This window comes from Ochotona princeps, chromosome Y (genome assembly GCF_030435755.1).
Source record: "Ochotona princeps isolate mOchPri1 chromosome Y, mOchPri1.hap1, whole genome shotgun sequence".
In the NCBI taxonomy this organism is placed as follows: domain Eukaryota; kingdom Metazoa; phylum Chordata; class Mammalia; order Lagomorpha; family Ochotonidae; genus Ochotona; species Ochotona princeps.
The window spans coordinates 8,697,714-8,720,708 of NC_080866.1; the positions used below are offsets into that span (position 1 = coordinate 8,697,714).

The 22,995-nt window shown below is 40.0% G+C and overlaps 1 pseudogene; it reads left to right on the forward strand.

The window, feature by feature from the left end:
* Positions 1–265: 265 nt before the first annotated feature.
* LOC131478708 (histone-lysine N-methyltransferase PRDM7-like) lies at positions 266–20,052 on the forward strand (annotated as a pseudogene).
* The last annotated feature ends 2,943 nt before the right edge of the window (positions 20,053–22,995 follow it).

Genomic DNA, 22,995 nt, shown 5'->3' on the forward strand with positions numbered 1-22,995 from the left:
TTTCACTTGTGCAGAGAAAATTGAAAACAATCTGGAGAGAAACAGCCTCAAATGATGTGATCTATCCCCAAATACACTAGAAACACAGACACTGCTTTTCCCTTCAGTATTCAATCACCTCACATAGTTCCCATGTTTGCTGATACTTTAAAGAATGTCATGTACCTGAAAACACTTTGCAATCACAAAGGACAAAGGGACTAAACAGTGAGTTTAAAAAAATGTTATTTTCTCATTAAATGGAAAGTCCAGCGGGCCTTTACATAATGAAATCAGTACGAAGAAATCATCAGGAACAGCAAATTTACTAAACACCACTGGCTCAAAGAAGGGCCGGAAAGCAGTGTTCCATCCTAAGGAATCAAACAGCTCAGGACAGCACTCTACACAAAAACTTGGTAAGAAAATAATTTCAGGAGTTGTCTCTCTAGGCCCACTAGGAGGCCCAAGGAAGGTGAGGCTTGATGAGGATGGTCAGGCTGTTAGGGATGCAATTGCATGCTTGGGTCACACTCAACACAAAACAAATAGAGCCTGTAGAAACATGATTATATTTTAAGCTCTTTGGGGAAAATCAAAAAAAAAAAAATAATTGGGATCAGGTTATTTAGCCTATATGCAAACACTTCATGGAGGGGAAGTCAGTTGTCCTAGGAGTGAAGATGCCAGTTAATATGCCTGTTTCCCATGGCAGAGTGCCTGGGTTCCAGAACTGACCCTATCTCTGACTCTAGCAAATTGTTGATATACAACTTAGTAAAACTTGGTGAGGAGATAAGTGATTGAGGTCTTACAACCCCCTGGGAAAACTGAATAAAGCTATCTGATCTGAGACTGATTTGGGTGCTATCCAGGTTACTCAAGGAGTGAACCTCCCCACCTCTCTCTGCCTTCTGTATGCTCTAATGCTCTCAACTGCTGTGTCAATCTCTAGATGTGTCTTTCTTTGCCTTTTAAGTAAACAGATGTTCAAACTTCAGGGGAAATGAATTAAAACCAGAGATTGTAATGAAAAACAAATCTCCATGCAGTTTTTCCTTGTCTTGAAAGCCCTTTATTTTATTTGAAACATTAAACCCAAAAGAACTAATAACTTCACTGACTTAGTCTCTCCATCTCAGAACTCAGAAGAAAGGATGAGAATGAAGAATTTCAGATGTACAACTTGAAAGGAAAATGGGTCAGACATACAAAGAGTTCAGTGAGATTGAGGATGATGACTACCTGTGTAAATGACCCTTTGGCACATCTACAAAGAAAAATCCCATAGTCTGAATTGAAATTCCACTTGTAATTTGGTCTTACATCATTCTGTCTTCTGGTAACTTAGGGTGCAAGACTGAGGCTGAGTGATGTGAGCACTTGGCTGCCTCTGATGCTCTCTATAGCCAGCAACATTTGGTATACTTTCCTAATCCCTTCCACTCTCATCTCCAGATTGTGAGAAGTGTCAGATATGCTTCCTGAAGAGCTGTGCTGCTCATGGACCCCCCGTGTTTCTAAAGGACAATTCAGTGGAAAAGAGACATCCTAGTCGTGCTCTCCTCAGTGTGCCCACTGAACTTCGAATTGGCCCATCGAGCATTCTGGAAGCTGGACTTGGAGTATTTAATGAAGCATCTGATCTGCCTTTGGGGCTGCACTTTGGTCCTTTTGAGGGCAAGATCACAGAATTGGAAGAGGAACCTGACAGTGGATACAGCTGGCAGGTAAGAAGCACATCCCATTCCAGTCTGATGGCTTTTCACCTGCCTAGCATGAGACTGTTTCATGTGTCCTTCTACACATTATGGCATGAGTTGAGCCAACATGATCAGCCAGGCTGTAAAGATTAGCATAGGGCTCGGTGTCGTGGCCTTGTGGCTAAAGTCCTCACTTTGAACCTGCTGGGATCAAAACTGGGCACTCTTTCTAATCCCAGCAGTTCCACTTCCCATCCAGCTCCCTGCTTGTGGCCTAGGATAGCAGTTGAGGATGGCCGAAAGCCTTGGCACCCTGCATCTGCATGGGAGACCCCAAAGAGTTTCCTGTACCCTGCTTCGGATCGGCACTGTACCGGCTGTTGTGGTTAGTTGGGGGAGTGGCTCATCAGATGGTAGATCTTTCTCTCTCTCTGCCTCCTCCTCTCTGTACATCTGACTTAGTAATAAAAATAAATAATTCCCAAAAATAAATAAATATTAGCATAGAGAAGATCACTGGGCTGTTAAAAATAAAGCAGTGGCAATCTCCTCTATGGACTTCTACTGTAGAGAAATAAACCAGAAGAAATGTGTACCAACACTATGTAAAGTCTCAACATGTCTTGGAGTCATGTAATGTCACAGAACATGATGATAGAGTTGTTAATAATTCTGCTGAACTACCCCCATTTCAGAATACATTGACCTATTTTTTTGAAACTCAGATAGCCAAGGGCATGAGCAGCCATGAGTACATGGATGGAAAGGATACTTCTTTTGCCAACTGGATGAGGTAAGAGCCATGGCATGTTACAACTACAGAGGATATTTCTCTCCAAGACAAGATCACGTTAATTTCTCCTTTACTTTCCTCAGTGACTTTTACATTATATGTCCTCTTTCATGTTTATTCTAATGACCTGTGAATGTCATGACCAGTTTCTAAAAGCACATTCTATATAAATACTATTTTTTATTCATTAATTACATTGCATTATGTGACACAGTTTCATAGGTACTTGGATTCTCCCCACCCCTCCCCAAACCCTCCGACCATAGTAGATTCCTCCACCTTGTTGCATAACCACAGTTCAAGTGCAGTTGAGATTCCTCCACTGCAAGCATATACCAAATATACAGTGCCGCATCTTATTGTCCAGTCAAGTTCAACTACTTCTTAGGCATACCCTCTCTGGGCAGAAGGCAGAGCCAGCAGAGTATCATCCCAATCAATTAAAAGCCAGGGAACTTGAGCATTTTTTCGTATGTTTATTTTCCATTTGGGTTTGTTCTTTTGTGAAGTGTTTGCCCATTTCCTATGCCCATTTCTTGAGTGGGTTGTTTGTTTTGACATTTTGGTTGTTTTGTAGCTCTTTGTCTATTCTGGAGATTAGCCCTCTATTACCTCTTTAGTGCGTGAATATCTACTCCCATTCTGTTGGTTACTTTGTTACTTTGTTGATTATTTCCCTTGCTGTACAGAAGCTTCTTAGTTTGATGAGATCCCATTTTTTTTTATTCTTGTCTTGATTGCTATTGCCTTTGTGGTGCTTTTTAGGAAGTCAGGAAATACGCCTAGATCTTGCAGAGTATTTCCAACCTTTTCTTCCAAAAGTTTAAAGATTTCTGGATGTAGGTTTAGATCTTTTATCCATTTAGATTTGATCTTCTTATATGGTGAGAGATTTGGTTCTATTTTTCGTTTCTGCAGGCTATCAACCAGTTGTCCCAACAGCATTAATTGAAGAGACCTTCCCAGTTGTCTGGATTGTCGTTTGTCCTTTTGTCAAAGAGTATTTGACTGTATATGTGTGGGTTCCCTTCTGGTGTTTCTATTATGCTCCATTGATCTTCCTCTCTATCTTTGTGCCAGTACCATGCTGTTTTGATAGCCAGTGCCCTATAGTATGTGCAGAGGTCTGGAGCTGTGATTCCCCCTGCTGCCTTCCTGTTCTTGAAAATGGTTCTATCTATTCATTGTTTTTTTGTGTTTCCAGATGAACCTTTGGATCATTGTTTCCAGGCCATGAAGAATGTTTTTGGAATTTGATTGGGATTGCATTGAATGTATATATTGCTTTTGGAAATATAGACATTTTAATGATATTGATTCTATGTATCCAGGAGAATGGGATGTTACTTCATCTTTCAAGGTCTTGTTCAATTTCTTTTTTAAGTGGTTTGTCGTTTTCTTCAAATAGGTCTCCTACATTTTTAGTTAGATTTATTCCTACATGATTCATACTTTTCTCTGTTATTTTGAATGGTATCTTGCTGGTTAGATCTTTTTCCAACTTGGGGCTGCTTGCATTCAGTATGGCTGTTGATTTTTGTTCATTAATTTTTTACCCTGCCACTCTACCAAACTCTCGTATAAGTTCTAGCAGTCTCTGTATTGAGCATCTTGTCTCTTGTATAGAAAAAATCATATCATTTTCATACATTGAGAGCTTGACTTGTTTCCCATTTGGATTCCTCTGATTTCTTTTTCTTGTCTTATGCCCTCAGCAAGTACCTCTAGGACTATGTTGAATAGTATTGGAGGAAGTGGAGATCCCTGTCTTGTTGCAGATCTCAGTGGGAAGGGATCCAGTTTTTCTCCATTCAGTATGATGCTGACGTTGGGTTTTTCATATATTGCTTTGATTATGTTGTGGATTTTTCCATCTATGCCTACCTTGGTTCGGGTTTTTAGCAAGAAGTGGTGTTGGATTTTGTCGAAAGCTTTTTCTACGTCTATTGATACTATCATGTGATTCTTGTTTTTCAGTTTTTGGATGTGGTGTATCCCATTTATAGATTTCCTTATGTTGAACCATCCCTGCATTCTAGGGGTGAATCCTACCTAACCTGAATGAATGATCTGTCCGATGTGTTTTTGGATTCTATTTTCTAGGATTTTGTTGAGAATCTAAGCATCAATATTCATCAAAGAGATACGTCTGTAGTTTTCTTTCTCTGTTGTTTTCTGTCTGGTTTTCGGATTAAGGTAATGTTGACTTCATAGAACGAGTTTGTCAGGGTTGGTTCCTTTTCTATTGTTTTGAAGAGTTTATAGAGGATTGGGGTTAGTTCTGTTCAGAATGTTTTGTACAATTATGTAGAATTTTTGTCAGGGCCTGGCTTTTCTTGGATGGGAGATCTTTAATCACTGATTCAATCTCTCCTTCAGTTTTGGGTTTGTTCAGTTCGTTTGTTGCCTCTGGGCTAAGTTTTGGCAGGTGGTGTGAGCTTAAGAACTTTTCCATTTCTTGTTGGTCTTCTGATTTGTTGCAGTACAGTGCTTTGTAGTAATTTCTAATTATGTCCTTAATGGTTGCGGTGTCTGTTGTTATGTTGCCTTTTTCATCTTTGATGCTGTTAATTCTGGCTTTCTTACCATTACATAAATCACTATGCTTAATAAACAGAACACAAAGATGGGCCTTGAGGAATCTAGATCACCTGGGGCCATTAGACTCACTCTTTCTCTAATTAGCATTGATTAAGCCCTTCCAGTGTCAAAAATGTCCTAGATACATGGAGATTCCATGAGATTGGTGCCTGGCAGTAATGTTTCTTAGTCTTTTGACAATTACACACTGTCAGAACAACTTCAGACATAAGACCTTCAATCGATGAGACAGTGAAAGACAAAAAAAAAAAAAAAAAAAAGAGGAAACCGCCGTGTTCTGGCGACAGTCATTGACATGCAGTGGGCAAAGGCAGTGACTGTGAAGCCTGCATCCCAAGTACCTGTTGCTCTACTGCCAAACCAATGGCTTCCCATGCATCCAGGGAAGTTTCAGAGAATGTCCTCAATCTTTGACCTCTGTGCCCACGTGGAAGACCTGGTTGAAGCTCCCGCCTGCCACTGTGTCCTTTCTGTGTCCCCACTCCACCCGTTCTCCTGGCATCTCTGTCTTTTGCCCCTTGTCTTCTTTGCTTCTGTGCCTCTCAAATAAAAATAAAATGCTAATCTTTATCAACTAAGCAAAACAATGCCAAACCTGGGATGTGAATGAGAGAAGGAAGTTGCATCTGGGCAAGGGTTTCTGTGAGCAGTTCTGTGAGAGGATAAGAAACAATGAAGACTCCTCTACATTTCTGGATCTGGATCTTGGACTCCCAAGATCCAGGAGAAAGATCCAAGAGAAAGGACTCCAAAGGATTGCCTTTGGGAAAGCTGATTTGTGGAGCATGTGTGGAAAGCTAGATGTAAGGAATGTGTCCACTCATCAAATTCTATAGCAGAAAACTGAATGAAATTTGGAGTTTAGGGAAACTCTGTGTGCTTCATGGCAGTCAAGGTGGGAGTAAGGTGGGCTTGGGTTTTGAGGATGACTAGTGAGGAAGGAAGGAAGAAAGCATGCTTATCACAATGAACACTGTATCTACAACTTGTACGTGGGAGTTCACTGATCTCATGAGAGGTAGATGTTTTCAGGGAGAGCTCTTGAAGAATTGGGATTCAAGCAGGGTGGAGGCCATTACAGAACACATGAGATTTAAACATGACAGAGCATGCAAACTCAGGATTTATCTCCACCCCAGGTATGCGAACTGTGCCTGCAATGATGAGGAGCAGAATTTGGTGGCCTTCCAGTAGCACAGGCAGATATTTTACCTCACCTGCCAGGTCATCAAACCAGGCTGTGAGCTGCTAATATGGTATGGAGCTGAGTATGGCCAGAAGCAACGAGAAGAAAAAGAAGGGAAGAAAAAGGAAGAGCTCACAACAGTGAGAGGAAAGTAGCACTGTTGTTTCGAAATAAGCAAAGGAGTCCCCTTGGGAATATTTGTGATTCAACTCTAAGGAGTCAAATGTAATGTAAGTGCTGCCAAAGTTCAATTCAAATGTGATTTCCATTTAGCAAAAACAAAGACTTACTTATCAAAGGAAAGGAAGAGTTATAGAGAGACTCAAGCACAGAGATAGAGAGATACAGAAAGGAGAGATCACCACCTATTGTTTTATTCCCCAAAAGCTGCACTAGGGCATAGTATGGCATCCTATGGCTAAAGTCCTCACCTTGGACATGCTGGGATCCCATATGCACACCCGTTCATGTCCTGACTGCTCCACATCTCCTCCAGAATCCTGCTTATGGTCTGGAAAAGCATGTGAGGATGGCTTCAAGCCTTGGGATCCTACACCCACATGGGGGACCCTGGAGGAAGTTCCTGGCTCAAGACTTTGAATGGCCACATCTCTGGTTATTGTGGCCACAGGGGAGTGAATCTAAAGACAGATTTCCTCTCTGTCTCTACACCAATCTATGTGTCTGTATACAAATATAAATATATAATATAATATTTATATATATAAATACAATTAGATTTAATGCTGCACCTGAAAAACTATCTCTGGCTGAAGTCAGGAGTCTAGAATGCATCTAGTTCTCCCATGTATTTCAGCACTTGAACCATCTTGTGCTCTTTCCCTGGGTACATTAACACACAGGAGATTGGACAAGGAGCAGCCAGAGCTCAATCTAGTGCTGCTACGGCATACTAGTGTCATAGTCAGTGACTTAAACCAGTGTAACCTAATCCTGACCCATTTTTTTTATGTCTTTGACTCCTGGGAACAATTGATACCAGTTTCATTTAGTTCTTTTATATGTTAAATACTTGGCACACAAAAATATCCCACAACATCCCTTTTGGAGAGGGCTCAACACAAAAAACAAGTTCTTGGTCACTTTGCAGCTCTTCTACTATGGAAGTGCCCTCTGGATCATGAACAGTTTATTTTACATTTTCTCCATGCTCCCCAACCACATCAAAAGGCATATGTTTCTATTTAGTCATTGTTTCAATGGGATGTTGTCATGTGAATTTTGTGCCTAAGACTGTCCGTGGAAACGGAGATTTGCTGAATAATACAATTGAATGAAATATGAGTATGAGCACAGCCAAGTGTTTCGGGATTAGGTCTGGTTTTCATGTCTGTTTGCCTCTTTAGAAAGACTTTTGTATTTACTTGTAAAGCTACAAAGACAGAAGATAGAAATCCATTATCTGCTGGCTCACTTCCCAAATAGCCCCAACAACCAGGGCTGGACCAGACTTATATCAGGGCCAAAGAATTTCTTTCAGGTATCCCACGTAGTGGCATCCACAAACTAAGGCCATAGTCTGCTGTTTTCACAGGTATACTCTCAGAGCTGTTGCTCAGGAGCAGCATAGCTACGAGTCCACCAATCATATATGCAGGCTTGCAGCACTGCAGTCTGAGGCTTAACGCACCTCACCACCACGCTGTTTTCCCCCGTCTAGATTTTCCTGATGAAAAAAGACTCTTGTGGAAATTTGGGTCATCACATTGAGGTTGATAGAGTCTTATGTGTAAACCTATCAGAGGGCAGTGGGTATCTGAAATTGGGGTCAGAGAGCTAGTCAGTCAATGGATGGAGTAATCTTTGAAGTGGGAAGTTCCAATGCATGGAAAATAGGCAAACACTGAGATTGGTCAATACAGAGAGGCATGACACCTGAGAATAATCTTTCACATGATTTGTGTGACAGGAAGAAAAAGCATTCCTTGGCTTAGGCATGAGGCAGTGGTAGTTAGGTTGTCTCAGACTCAGGAACGGGCATTCTGTCCCTTGGCTAGCCAGAGCAGTAACACAAAACATCAAGTTGCACTTATTTTGGGTTGATAAACACAGATCTACTCATAGGTGCTCATCTTAAACAAAATGTGCCTTCCAAATTTGTGGATCTCCTGTTGTGTCGCCTCTTCCTTCATAGAGCTCTTCCTGTTCATGAAGATTGTGAAGAAGGAAATTCTACCTTGAGTGATCAGAGTTCTTTTGAACACAACAAGATAGCCTCAAGTAACTTTTCAGACTAAGTGCCAGGGATCCAAGTGAAGGCTGTGGGGGACAGAGAAGTACAGGAAACATGAATGAAGAGGACATCCTCAACAGATGTGGTAGAGGTACCTGATGTCTAAGCTATGAAGGAAGTATAAGAGTGAAACTACAGAATGGTAGTTGGGTTGCATTGGACTGGTTCGTATGTGAGATCTGGAACAAGACAGGGATGCCCACTTTCTCCACTGCTATTCAACATAGTCCTAGAAGTACTCGCTGAGGACATAAGACAAAAAAAAAAAAAAAAAAAAAAAATCAAAGGATTCCAAAAGGGAAATGAAGAAGTCAAGCTTTCACTATATGCAGATGACATGATTCTTTACATAGAAGAGCCAAGAGGCTGAACAAAGAGACTGCTAGAACTTATACGAGAGTTTGGTAGAGTGGCAGGATACAAAATTAATGAAAAAAAAATCAACAGCCATAGTGTATGCAAACAGCCCCAAGTTGGAAAATGATCTAACCAGCAAGATACCATTCAAAATAACAGAGAAAAGTATTAAGAATCTGGGAAATAACCTAACCAAAAATGTAGGAGACCTATTTGAAGAAAATGACAAACCACTTAAAAAAGAAATTGAACAAGACCTTGAAAGATGAAGTAACATCCCATGCTCCTGGATAGGTAGAATCAGTGTCATTAAAATGTCTATATTGCCAAAGCAATATATCTATTCAATGCAATCCCAATCAAATTGCCAAAAACATTCTTCACGGAATTGGAAACAATGATCCAAAGGTTCATCTGGAAACACAAAAAACCACGAATAACCAGAACCATCTTGAAGAACAGGAAGTTAGCAGGGGGGATCACAGTACCAGACCTCTGCACATAGTATAGGTCAGTGGTTATCAAAACATCCTGGTACTGGCACAAAGATAGAGAGGAAGATCAATGGAACAGAATAGAAACACCAGAAGGGAACCCACACAGATACAGCCAAATAATCTTTGACAAAAGGACAAACGATAATCCAGGCAAATGGGAAGGTCTGTTCAATCAATGCTGTTGGGACAACTGGTTGATAGCCTGCAAAAACAAAAAGATAGACCTACATCTCTCACCATATAAGAAGATCAAATCTAAATGGATAAAAGATCTAAACCTACATCCAGAAACCTTTAAGCTTTTGGAAGAAAAGTTTGGAAATACCCTGCAAGATCTAGGGGTAGGTCCTTACTTCCTATGAAGGACTTCAAAAGCAGTAGAAATCAAGACTAGAATAAACAAATGGGACCTCATCAAACTAAGAAGCTTCTGTAGAGCAAAGGAAACAATCAATAAAGTAACAAAGCAGCACATAGAATGGGAGAAGATCTTTGTGCACTACGTAGGTAATAGAGGGCTAATCTCCAGAATATACAAAGAACTACGAAACAGCCAAAACACCAAAATAAAAAAGCCACTCAAGAAATGGGCACTGGAAATGGGCAGACAATTCACATAGGAACAAACCCACATGGCAAATAAACATATGAAAAAATGTTCAAGTTCCCTGGCAATAAGGGAAATCCAAATTAAAACATCAATGAGGTACCACCTAGCACCAGTAAGAGTGGCCCACATGAATAAAAGCACCAACAACACTTGTTGGCAAGGTTGCAGGAAAAGGGAACCCTACCCCACTGCTGGTGGCACTGCAGGCTGGTACAGCCTCTATGGAAATCAGTATGGAGAACATTCAAACAACTCAAATTCAACATACCGTATGATCCAGCAATATCACTCCTAGGAATATAGCCAGAACACTTGTTTTATGAGAAACCAACATGCACTCCTATGTTCATAGCAGCACAATCAGTAATTGCAAAATCATGGAAGCAGCCAAAATGCCCATCAGCAGAGGTTTGGATAAGAAATCTATGGTTCATCTACTCCATGGAATAGTACTCAGCTATTAAAAAAAACACAAAATGCAGTTCTTTGTGGCCAAATGGGCCAAATTGGAAATCATAATGCTAAGGGACATGAGCCAATCCCAAAAGTTTAAATATCACATGTCTGCCTTAATTTTTTGATGATAAGATGTTATGTAATAACATTTTATGTTATCTATGTTATATGTTGTGTATCAACTAAAATTGAAATGTCAATGAGGTGGTCACAGAATGTGGTTAAGAACTCACAGTTACTTTTACCATATTGGTTACTCATTACTATGTCAAATAATTCCATAATGATGTAATTATTGCTGATGGTATTTGGAGGTTTTAATTAATCGGGATGATACTCTGCCCACTCTGCCTTCAGACCAGAAAGGGTATACCTAAGAAGCCATTGAACGTGACTGGACAATAAGATGCTGGACTCTATGTTTGGTATATGCTTGCAATGGGGGAATCTCAACTGAATTTGAGCTGTGGTTATGCAACAAGGTGGATGAATCCACCATGGTGGGAGGGTTTGGGGAGGAGTGGGGAGAATCCAAGTACCTATGAAACTGTGTCATATAATACAATGTAATTAATGAATTAAAATAATAAATATAATAAATAAATAAATAAATAAATAAATAAATAGATAAATAAATAAAAAGAAATAAGACCAAGATTTCAACTTTTGCAATGGGCAATAAACTATTGATTTATTAAAAAGAGTGGTAAGTGTGTATGCAACTAGTGGGTTATCATTATTTAAATATAATCAAAAGTATGTTTTTATAATAAAAAAAAAACAACCTACAGAATGGAAGTAGATCTTTGCACACTACATGGGAGATAGAGGGCTGATCTCCAGAATATACAAAGATCTCAAGAGAAACCAAAACACCAGAACAAACAAACTGCTGAAGAAATGGGCATGGGAAATGGGCAGACATTTCACAAAAGAACAAACCCAAATGGCAAACAAGCATATGGAAAAATGCTCAAGTTCCTTGGCAATAAGGGAAATCCAAATGAAGACAACAATGAGGTACTACCTAACACCAGTAAGGATGGCACACATACAAAATACCACCAACACTTGCTGGCAACCATGTGGGGAAAAGGGAACCCTTCTCCGTTGCTGGTGGGACTGCAGACTTGTACAGCCTCTATGGGAATCAGTTTGAAAATACTCAAACAACTGAAAATCAACATGCCATATGATCCAGCAATAGCACTTCTAGGGATATATCCAAAACATCTCCTACACAAGAAACCAACATGCACGCCTATGTTCATAGCAGCACAATCTACAATCGCAAAAACCTGGAAGCAACCAAAATGCCCATCAATAGAAGACTGGATAAGGAAGATATGGTTCATCTACTCTATGGAATACTACTCAGCTATTAAAAAAAAACAAATTGCAGTTCTTTGTGGACAAATGGGCCCGACTGGATTCCATCATGCTAAGAGAAATGAACCAATCCCAAAAGGTTAAATACCACATGTTTGCCTTAATTTAAGATGAAAAGATGACAACCTGAAAGATTGTACCTGTATATTGTAATATTATTGCAATCTCTAACAACCTGTATCCAATGCAATAAGATAATGCGATATAATCTATAAACCAACAATTAATGTCAGAATACTTAAGATCTACATCGAAAAACTGTAAAACCTACTTTACCCTCAATACACTATGTTAATCCGTAATGGGTGGGGAGTGCAGGGAAGCCTTTCAGGACCATAAAAAGAGTGAGGAAAAAGTACAATATAGCCTATCAAGATCAAATCTGGTAATTCATAGACAACAGACTCAAAGTGGCACTAAACAATAGTAAAACTAATATACCAATGCATGAGGGGGCGAATCGGGTGTGATCCTGACAACCTCTTAACAGGAGGTCATGTGCGTGGAGCAGGGGGGCACTCCAGGGTGAAGCAGGTGGTAAGGAGGAAGCTTGGATCTCAACCATGAAGACTCCCAGACCTTCACCATAAACTATTAATACGAGCAACAAGGACTATATCCCAACTGCCAAGGAGGCCACAGGGAATTGGATGCCTTTGGAGGCCGGGTACTCTGAGGTTACCAACCCCAAAACAGAGCTTCCGCTGGGGATGGAAGAAGTCCAAACACTACCGTGCAGAAACCAACGTCATTGGAAAAACAACCAGAAGCCCTGAGCGGTCAGCAGAAACAGAAGAACAATAAACGTCCTTCGGGACCAGGGAGGAGAGCTTTCTTTGGTCTGAGCCTGGCTAGACCTCTGGACCCACACTCTCCCTCGCAATGACCATCGGGATTGCTTCCAAAACCCCTCATAGCAAACAATCATGTAAACTAAAAAAAAAAACTAAAATAAATATACAAACAACAAAAAGTAGAGCTTGAAATCTGACAGGAAAGAGCTGGCGTGGATTGGCTAATTCCTCGCTGGGTGGGACACAAAGATCAGTCTCTCCTCACCATGGTGTTGAGGATTTTCCTGCACAACCCCTCCAAAAAAATGTTCTGCACCTTAAATGTCGACAAATGTCTTGTTAGAATTACAAGCCAGTCTAGATTATCCTAAAATCTGCCAAGATCTTCAAAATTATATTTCAACACCACAAATGGCTAAATACTAAAATGAAATAGACACAAGACAGCTGAATGGTACCTTATAGCCATTCTAAGGTATATAGCAGCCGGTCCTGTATATAAACTAAAATTGAAATGTCAATGATAATGTTGCAAATTGCTGTTGATGTTATATTGGGACTCTTAATTGACTGGGATGATATTCTACCAGCTCTAACTTCAGATCAGAAATGGTCTCCCCAAGAAACTGTTCAACCCATCTGGACAATAGGTAGCTGGACTCTATGCTTGGTATTTGTTTGCAAGGAAAGAATTTTGATTGAATTTGAACTGTAATACTGCATCAAGTTTGAGGAATCCACCAAGGGGGAGGGGAGGGGAGGAGTGGGGGAATTCCCAGAGCCTAGGAAACTGTCACATAATGCAAAATAATTAATAGTGAAAAAAAAGAAATGAGATATGGACATCTTAACTGCGAGGCTGGACATTTGCTTTGGAAATGATCTTAAAATCTATTTTTTAAGTTAAAGGATGCAAAGATAACTGGGTTTTTCAGTACATGTATCACATATGAATTTACTCACAGTGGCACTGTAGGCTGCGATGGGCTTAGGGAGGTCAGCCAGTTCCCTTCTGGAAGGGAGCACAAAGCAACCATTTTGGGTTGTGTGGGCCATATGCTTGGCTGCAACTACCGAGCTTGTCCACAGCAGCCTGAAGGTGACCGTTGACACAATGTAAAACTTCACAAAAATAGCCAGACAGCTAGTTCTGGCTCCGGAACTACAGTTTAAAGACTCTTGAACAAAAACATTGCTTAACAGTAGTCTTATTTTTCCATCTCACACCCCTGCCCACCTGTGAAAGAGGTATTTTTTTTTCTTTTGTTTTTTAATATTTACTTAATTTTATTACAAAGCCAACAGACACTTTAAGGTGTATAGCAGCTGGGGCTGAGTACAAACAAAAAAATGCTGAAGTGTCAATGAAGTAATCACAGGAGGTGGTTAAGTACTTGTGCTGTTATAATGTATTGATTAATCAATACTATGTCAATTAATTCTATAATGTTGTAGAGTGTTGTTGATGTTGTGCTGGGGCTTCTAATTCATCAGGACAATATTCAGCCAGTTCTACCTTCAGACCAGAGAAGGTCTCCCCAGCACACTGTTGAATTGATCTGGACAATAGGATGCTGGACTCTATGCTTGGCATATGATTACAACGAAAGAATCTTGACTGAATTTGAACTGTAATACTGCAACAAGTTGGAGGAATCCACCAAGGGAAGAGGGCATGAGGAGGGAATCCCAGAGCCTATGAATCTGTGTCACATGATGCAACGTAATTACTAAAAAAAAAAAAAAAAAAAAAAAAGCTTACAAAAGTTTCTCGTCACTCCAGTGAAATTGGTGGTATTCACTGCAAGAAGAGAAGTGGATAGGAACAGCATGCTCTATTTCCAACAGAAATAAAAGTATGCAGGACAGGATAGGATCACATCGCCAGTTACCTGTCACTTATGTCCAATATCTAGTCTCTGAGAAACATCTCACCATTGATGTTAGCTCGATATTCCTTAACAATCACTGTGTTAGAGAAATAGGGATTGCTGAGGAAGAACAACCTGATCTTGATGCAATTCTTGGGAAGCTGGAGTTGGCCACCTGCTAGGAGAAGATGGAACAGCTCCTATGTGGATTTCACTGGCATGTGCAAGGTGAATATCTAGTCTTTCAGCCTTTAAGTGTTGCCCCTGTGTCCCTCATTTATGCTGTCCCTGTCACTTTCTCTTGTTGACAAAGAATTAACATTTTAAAAACATAAGACCTTTAAAGGAATTAACATTTCAAAGAATTAATATTTTAAAAACATATTTAAGAGATAGAGTATTTACTTGCTTTAGTTTGAATCTACTTTCTCAAGGCAACAGCAGTTACAATCTTAAGACACCTTTCAGTTTATTTTATTGTGATGAAAGCTTCATCTAGAAGGCCTACAGGGAAGTGTTGCCCAGAAAGCCTCAAGAAAGCATATACAGGAACCTTAAATACTGTTAAGAAATACCATGTATTTATGAATTGGTACACAGAAGTCCTAGAGTATTTTTAAATTATTGAGGATATTGACATAAAGACAACTGACTTTGAATCTGGTGTGTTGGCCCAATAAGTAAAACCATACTTTGCATGTGCTGTGATCACACATGGATGCTGGTTAGTAACCTGGCTGCTGAAATTGCCACTGAGCACCCTGTTGTGACCTGGGAAAACAGTATTGGATGGCCCGAAGCCTGTGACCCTGCTCCCAAGTGGGAAATCAGGAAGAAGCTTTGAGTTCTTGGCTTCAGATTGGCTAGATTCAGCTCTGGATATTGGGGCTTATTTGGGACTGAAGCATTCGATGGTCAACCTTTCACTCTGAATCTCCTTCTCACTGTAAATCTGCCTTTCCAATATAAATAAATAAGTAAATAAATAAGTACATAAATAAATAAATAAATAAATAAATAAATAAATACTTAAAAGAAACACATCAGTCTTTATATATTACTGAAACTATAAGTATATTATTATTCTGCGGCAATTATCAAGCTTTGTTCCTAAGATGCTACAACTGATAGAAGAAGACATTTTGACAAGCAGCAGTTTAGCCAGTTTGTCTATTCTGGTGCTAAAACTACCAATCCTATTATGTTCACTGATAGAGGCTATTTTCTACTGAATCTTATGGCTATTCCTAATCAGCTTAATCAACTTACTATCTTTCATTGATATCTTGGATTGATTTTCTTGTCTATTTGCCCTTCTGTATTGTAACTCACTGAGTTTCCTTACGATTGCTATTTTGAATCATGCAATTGTTCTTTCATTGAGACCTTGAGAGATTTGGGAGCACTTGTGCAACCATTTTTCTATTTGTTTCATGTGTCCTTGTCATAGTCTGCTCATTTAACTACATGTCCAACTTTCTTAGAAGGAGTTGGTTTTATGATTCGTGAGTTTATCTCTCTTCATCATACTTGAATTGGATTGGGTTTCTTTCGCAGTCATAGGGCTGCTTGTATATCAAAGTTTGTTAACTTCACTGGGATGACTTTCTATCTAACAGTTCCACTAAACTTTCCTGTGAGCTCTAGTAGTTGTCTTATGGTAGTCTGTGTTCCCTTGTGCAGATAATAGTTTGATGTGCCCCAAATATTCTCCTGACTTCCTCTCTTACACTTTGTATCCACTTGATTTTGATTTCTTTGATTAAAATATCCAGGATTCTCTTTACTAACAGGAATGAAAGAGTGCATTTTCCTTGTCTCAGTATCCTAGCATATATCTACAGATTTTTCGCTATTCAATATGATATTGAGCTACGTGTGTTGAAAGTGTTGGGAGCACTGCACATGTGCCATAAGATGGTGCTGAGACCTCTCCCCCCGGAGCTTGGTGGTACACAGGTTTCAGGAAGTGCCTTCTGATTGGCCTGTAGCTGCATGCTTAGCGCGTGTGCTATGCGTGATCAGAGCTATGATTGGCGTGCCTGCTGCATGTATCGATGACCTTTAAGCTGATTGGACTAGGATTGTATTTAGCGGTGGGGGTTTCAGGAAGAAGGGAATCAGGACAGGAAGACGGACACGGAGACAGACGGACGGACGGACTGACTGAGACAGAGGACAGAGTATGACTGGGACGGACGGATGGAAGGACAGTAGAAGACTAGGGGCAATGAGGAGACTGGGAGAGGAAGCAGAGAGAAGCAGAAGAAAAACGGGAGGTAGTAGAAGTCCAGTCGACTGGCTGGGAAATGGACTGGTTGGAAAAATAAAGTTCCTCAGGAAACAGAGCCTGGAGTGTCGGGTGAATTCTTCTGCGGTACGGACGACCCCAACAACTGGTGCCATAACTTGGACCAAATTTGGCTGCTAAGCCACAAAAGCGGGAAAAAGATAAGCAGCTGAGGGAGTAGAATGCTCAGGGAACCGCTGAACAGCGGGAATTAATTTTCAACTGAGATTTTTGCTCAGGGAGCCGCAAAAGCAGGAACGTGCACGTAAAGCTTGTGGTGTGAGACAAGAGAGAAAGCTAGTAGTTATGTGACAAGAAGGTTCATGGTTAGTGACTAGAAAAATGTTAGAGCAATGGGGAATTTGTCCTCCATGGTGCACATGCACCACCTGTTGCAGGGATTGTTTAGTGAGTCAGAAGAGGCCTCTGGAAGTGAGTCTTCTGAGGATCCTCTGCCCATTTTAAAGCTTGCCTAAATCCTTTGCTCTGATAGCAGTTCTTGGGATGCTGATTTTGTTAGGCCTTATATTGCTGACAGGTGGTTGCTTTTTGATTAATCCAGATTTCCATTACCTGACCCTAAATTTTCTGTTGCTTGGTTTTCCACCTTTTAAAGATCTTTATAGTATGATCAGAAAGAAAAGGTCAAGAAAAAAAAAAAAAGATTTTGCATAACTTGTCCTCTGGGCTTGCAGATTGCACTTTGGAAGGTCTTTTGTTGTAATAAATGTTTGGCAGGCTAGCTTCATCTGCATATCCATGGCCCATGGCAATTTTGAAAATTTGGAGTTTAAGGGGTAATACAAGACAAGTCTCTTGAGATTTTTGGGGTTTCAATTGTGATGTTTTTAAAAATGTGAAATTTTATCACAAATAATTTGTTATAAAAGTAAATTTTAACTCATTATTAATTTATTTCTATGTATAAGTTAAATTAATGTGGTATTTATTATATATAAAGCATTTTTATAGTTTAAAATAATTTCTATGTTTTTGACTGGTTATCAAGTTTCTTATTGCTTCAAATTGAAAAAGATTTTGTTTTGTTTTAAAGGTATTTGAGTGATGAGTTCATGTCAATAACGAAGTCTAATCTATAATGTGTTATATTAATAATAGCAAAAACCTTTTTCCAGATATTTTTAGCCATCCTTAAAAGGTATCCAAGAATTCAAAACTTTCCAATTCTAGGATTGCTCTTGGTATTCTTATGAGGCCTCAAGAATGCCAACGGATTTATCTCCATTATGTGGAGACAGATAATCAGTGTGATTGGATTAAGATTACTGCCAAATGTAGTAAACTTCTGTTGTGTCAAAATGTTGTACACATCCATGGAGTTTGAAGGTTTAAATTTTAGTATGCACATTTTTCATGATTTAGCTTTACAGTAGTATCTGGTTGTTCATCAAGTATTTTTAGGATGGCTATATTATTGGGAAGATTAAAATTCTTATTCTTGCAATGATGAAAAGATTTCATAATGGTGACTTTTATTTCTCAAGGTCTTTGTTTAAGACTATTTACTTGATGGCTTTTCAGCTACTGGATTCTGGAGAATATCACTAATATTAAATTTGATTGAGAATAATTTTTTAAGTTTCAAAAGTGTGTGTGTGTGTGTGTGTGTGCGTGCGCGCACATGTGTGTCTTAATGTTTGTCTTCTGTATAAGATGTTTAAAATTGTTGTAATGTGTTATTATCTGTTGGTCAGAAAATGTTCTAGCTTTTGTGAATTAAGTTTAAACTTCCTGTAGTAAACATTTTAAAAAACAGGTAAATTAATGCATCTGTCCCATCAGCTATCTGAATCCTCAGCTGCAAAGGCAGGACACATAATTTGCATATCAACAGCAAAAGCAGGTTGCCTTGAGCTCTGAATTCTGTAGACACTCCCAGATCCCATTCTCATTTGAAGGCGAGGATCAGTCTGTATTTTCCCAGAAAACAAAAATAGTCCACAGTGGATTCCTGAGAGGCTTGTCTGGCAAGCTCCTGCTGTAGAGTCTTGTGAAAGCTCGGGTACTAGCCACGATGATGGCATTTGAATTGGAAGATCGACGATACAAGCAAGTATATTGGACCTTTATTAAGCACCCCCTCTTTCTTGTGAGCACCTAGGTCCTGATATTTCCTGCCAGTTTCTTCTTAAACCAGACTATCAGACTGTCTGGTGTGTGACCCCAGCTGTTGGGGGTCTGCAACTTTTTTTACAAATAGCTCAATTTCTGCCCATGCTTTTTCTTGGAAGGTGCCATACCAAGAGTTTTGTTCAAACACTGTGTGGAGTAATGTTGCTGCAAAAAACACCCAGTGGAATTCGGAGACAAGCACTGGGGATCTACAGAGATGCCTCTCCAAAGTTATTCTAGGAGCCACTGAGCCTTATGTTGATTTTGTGGCTAACTTATTCAAACTACCTCAAGAAATTTTGGGGAGGTGGAGTCAGTAATGCCTTTGGTAAAGCAGTTAGCATATGAATAGGAAATGATGCCTAGAGGCAATAAAGCCTTGGGAGGGTTAAAAAAAAAAAAACACACAATGAAAACTATGGCAAATGGATGTCACCCATGTTTCCAGCTTTGGTCGCTTTTTGAATGTACATGTTTCAGTTGATACCTATTCAGGTGTAATTTTTGCTCATACAGGAGAAAAGTTCCAGGACGTGATCTCTCATTGTCTGAAAGCCTTTGCAGCCTGGGGTGTTCCCTGCTGCTATAAGTCAGACAATGGCCCTGCCTATACAGCTAAGGCCTTCTCCAAGTTCTGTTCAGAATTTGGCATTAATCATTCCACAGGTATTCCATATAATCCTACAGGCCAGGCTATTGTAGAGTGCGCACATGCGACTCTTAAAGCCTGATTATTAAAACAAAAAGGGGGAGTAGGGGCCTCCCTATATCCCAATAGCCCTAAGCATCAATTGGCTCTTGTCCTATATATTTTTAATTTTTTGGTTTTGGATTTGGATGGCCGTTCTGCTGCTGAATGTCATGCTACCAGAGCAGGCTCCTATAAAGATCGGATTATGTGGAAAGATGTAATAACAAAACAGTGGTTGGGCCTGCATCCAGTTCTTAGGTGGACGCGAGTCCAAGTTTGTGCTTTTCCACAGGATTTGGACAGACCAGTGTGGGTGCCTGAACACCTGAAGCGGGCAGTGAAGAAGCCACATCAAAATGATTCCTTGGATGTGGTGGACGCTGCTAACCCTGACGATCGTCCTAGATGCAGAAGGGGCACAGCCAGAACCTTCAATTGTGGACAATAGTGAAGGCATAGTCAACCCCTCTGCTGGTGACCAATAGTTCTTCCATTTTGCCTCCATTTTTTTTTTTTTTTTACCAGCAATGTCGGCATTGGACTGCCTGCACTCCCTCTGGATAACAACACTGCCAGGTTTAAGAACATGAACATTGACCTGGCAGGAGCAGTTTGTTTCCAGACTCGCACATCACCAGCGGACAGTGAAACTCCACCCTGCAGCTTATTGGCAAATCAGACTATAGGGAGATTCAGAGGCAATCAAACCTACAGGACCGCTATAGTCATGACCACATCAGTCCCCTGACTGTGCCCATGGAGTGAGTGCAACAACACTGTGAAGGAAGTGTGGCAGACATTACTAAGGTGTATGGACCCTTGGAAGTGGCCTCCTGAGTGGACAGACTGCCTGAGTACTGTGACTCCCAAGAGGTGGCGCCTGGCTTTGCCGTGACCAATTTGTTTTCCACCTATACAAACTCCACTTTCCCAGGATGATAATCCTGTTCAATCTGTATCTGCCCAGCCCTGGAATGCTTGGGTATTGTACACCAGTAGGGGTGGATTCTCTGTTATATCAGCTTTTGTATTTATTGATAAGGTTGTGATAAGAAACTGTATTTATAGCAGATATGCTTTGGGAGTTTGGGAGTAGGGTGTATCGGTTAATTGTATTGCTAATGTTATTCATGATCCTGTTTATGTATGTGTGCAATCCCCATTTATGTTTATGGTTTCTACGGTTTTGGACCAGTGGGATTCGGTTTTGGACCAGTGGGATTCTTCAGGGTTTATCGTTTGCATGCCAGTGGGCAGTCCTAGCAGGTCTTAGTTTATTGTTGGTTATTGTGATCTGGGCACCTGCATGCTACTAATTTGCTCAGGACGCCAACAACATCAGGGGTAATTGCTTGTTCAAGCAGTGCTAGTGCTTCACAACACAGAATCCCCGCAAGTACAGTTAAGCATGCTGGACTGGTAGTCAATGACAGGTAAGTATCCAATAAGGCTTTACCAACCTAAGACAGGCACCGCGTTCACAGCCATGCGGTTAGCCTATGATGGGTAAGGAGAGCCCTAACTCGGAAAACCTTAGACAGGCACGGTCCTTTCCTTATTAAAACAAAAAGGGGGAGATGTTGGGAGCACTGCACGTGTGCCATAAGATGGCACTGAGACCTCTCCCCACGGAGCTTGGTGGTACACAGGTTTCAGGAAGTGCCTTCTGATTGGCCTGTAGCTGCATGCTTAGCGCGTGTGCTACGCGTGATCAGAGCTATGATTGGTGTGCCTGTCAGGTGCATCAGTGACCTTTAAGCTGATTGGATTAGGATTGTATTTAGCGGTGGGGGTTTCAGGTAGAAGGGGACCAGGACAGGAAGACGGAGACGGAGACGGACGGAAGGACAGAAGAAGACAAGGGCAACGAGGAGACTGGGAAAGGAATCAGGGAGAATCAGAAGAAAAATGGGAGGTTGTAGAAGTCCAATCTACCGACTGGGAAATGGAATGGTTGGAAAAATAAAGTTCCTCAAGAAACAGAGCCTGTAGTGTCAGGTGAATTCTTCTGCTGCGTGGAAGATCACGACAGAAAGCATTGCACATTTTGAGAAACATTGTTCATTACCAACTTTGCTTTATGTTGTCACAACAAAAGCCTATTATATTACAACCAATGTTTTTCCTGGGTCTATTGAGTTAAGGAATGCTTTCATTTGTTTAATAGGTTGTAGTCTTATGTAATGTTCATTGATCTTATATAGGAATAATTACTGCACAACTTTCATACATTCTCTAAGTGGGTAATGTTCTAAGTGGGTAGATGAGGGATATGATTAGCTAGTAATTGTTGAGAATTTTCACAATTCAGGTAATCAGGGATAGTATTGTGTCTAGTGTCATCATCTGCACTTTTGGTTAAGGTTTAGGTGGAATTAAGAGATCATTTATTTGTTACTTTTCTGATTATCAGTACAGGTCTTAGTTTATCTTATTCATTTTTTATTGCAAGTTGTGACTTGCTGTGTTATCTTCATTCACTTCCAGGAATGTTTCAGTTTTTCTTTTGATATCTGCCGAGGCCAGTTATTCTTCCTGGAGCATGTTATTGCAGTTCTCTTTCTTTGCACACTTCCTACAGTTTCATTAGCTGTTGATTCCTTTTCATTTAATGGTGGTCACAAAGTAAACATTCTACAATTCAGTTTTCACAGTCTTAGGTATCTTTTCCCATAGTATATACTATTTCTCTGGTTTTTGCTGTGTATGTGTGGGTGGGTGGGTGTGATGAAGCTGAAATATCTAAATGTTTGACTATAGTTATATTGAATCCTTTGTCCTACTTTACATTTATTAACAAATGCTTTAAATAAGGTGGTGCCATGATGTTGGTCCATATATACCTTCTAAAAGCATTTCTGTATATTGAAGTATTGCATTATCTGTTATTGAAACACATTTTCATTTCTTCTATGATTTTTTTTCTGATATCTGAATGACTGATGTCCGTTTTTCTCCATTGACATAGAATTTCTCTACCACCATTTCACTCCGTATCTGTGTATTTCCATTGGTGAGTTGCAATACTTAGAGACAGCAAATGGACTGTCTTATTATTTAATATGTTAGGTAAATATAATATTTTGGTTTAAGACTTTAAAGGCCATTTGCATATGGGTTTATTATTGAAAACTAACAATCTGATATTATCATTTTCCCATAAGCATTTCAGTACCTAATTTGTGTCCTTTGCACATTGATCAGGGAGAATTTCTTCCCACATTCTTCTTGCGAAATAATTGTAATTCTGCATTGTTGAGTGCAGCACTTGGTTAATTATTATTTGTGTCAGAATAGGTACTGGTCATTTCCTCAAGTTGCTGATTATTTTCCTACTCGATTTTCATTGTGTTTTCTTTCTGCATTCAACTGGCTGCCATAGATGTGGGTT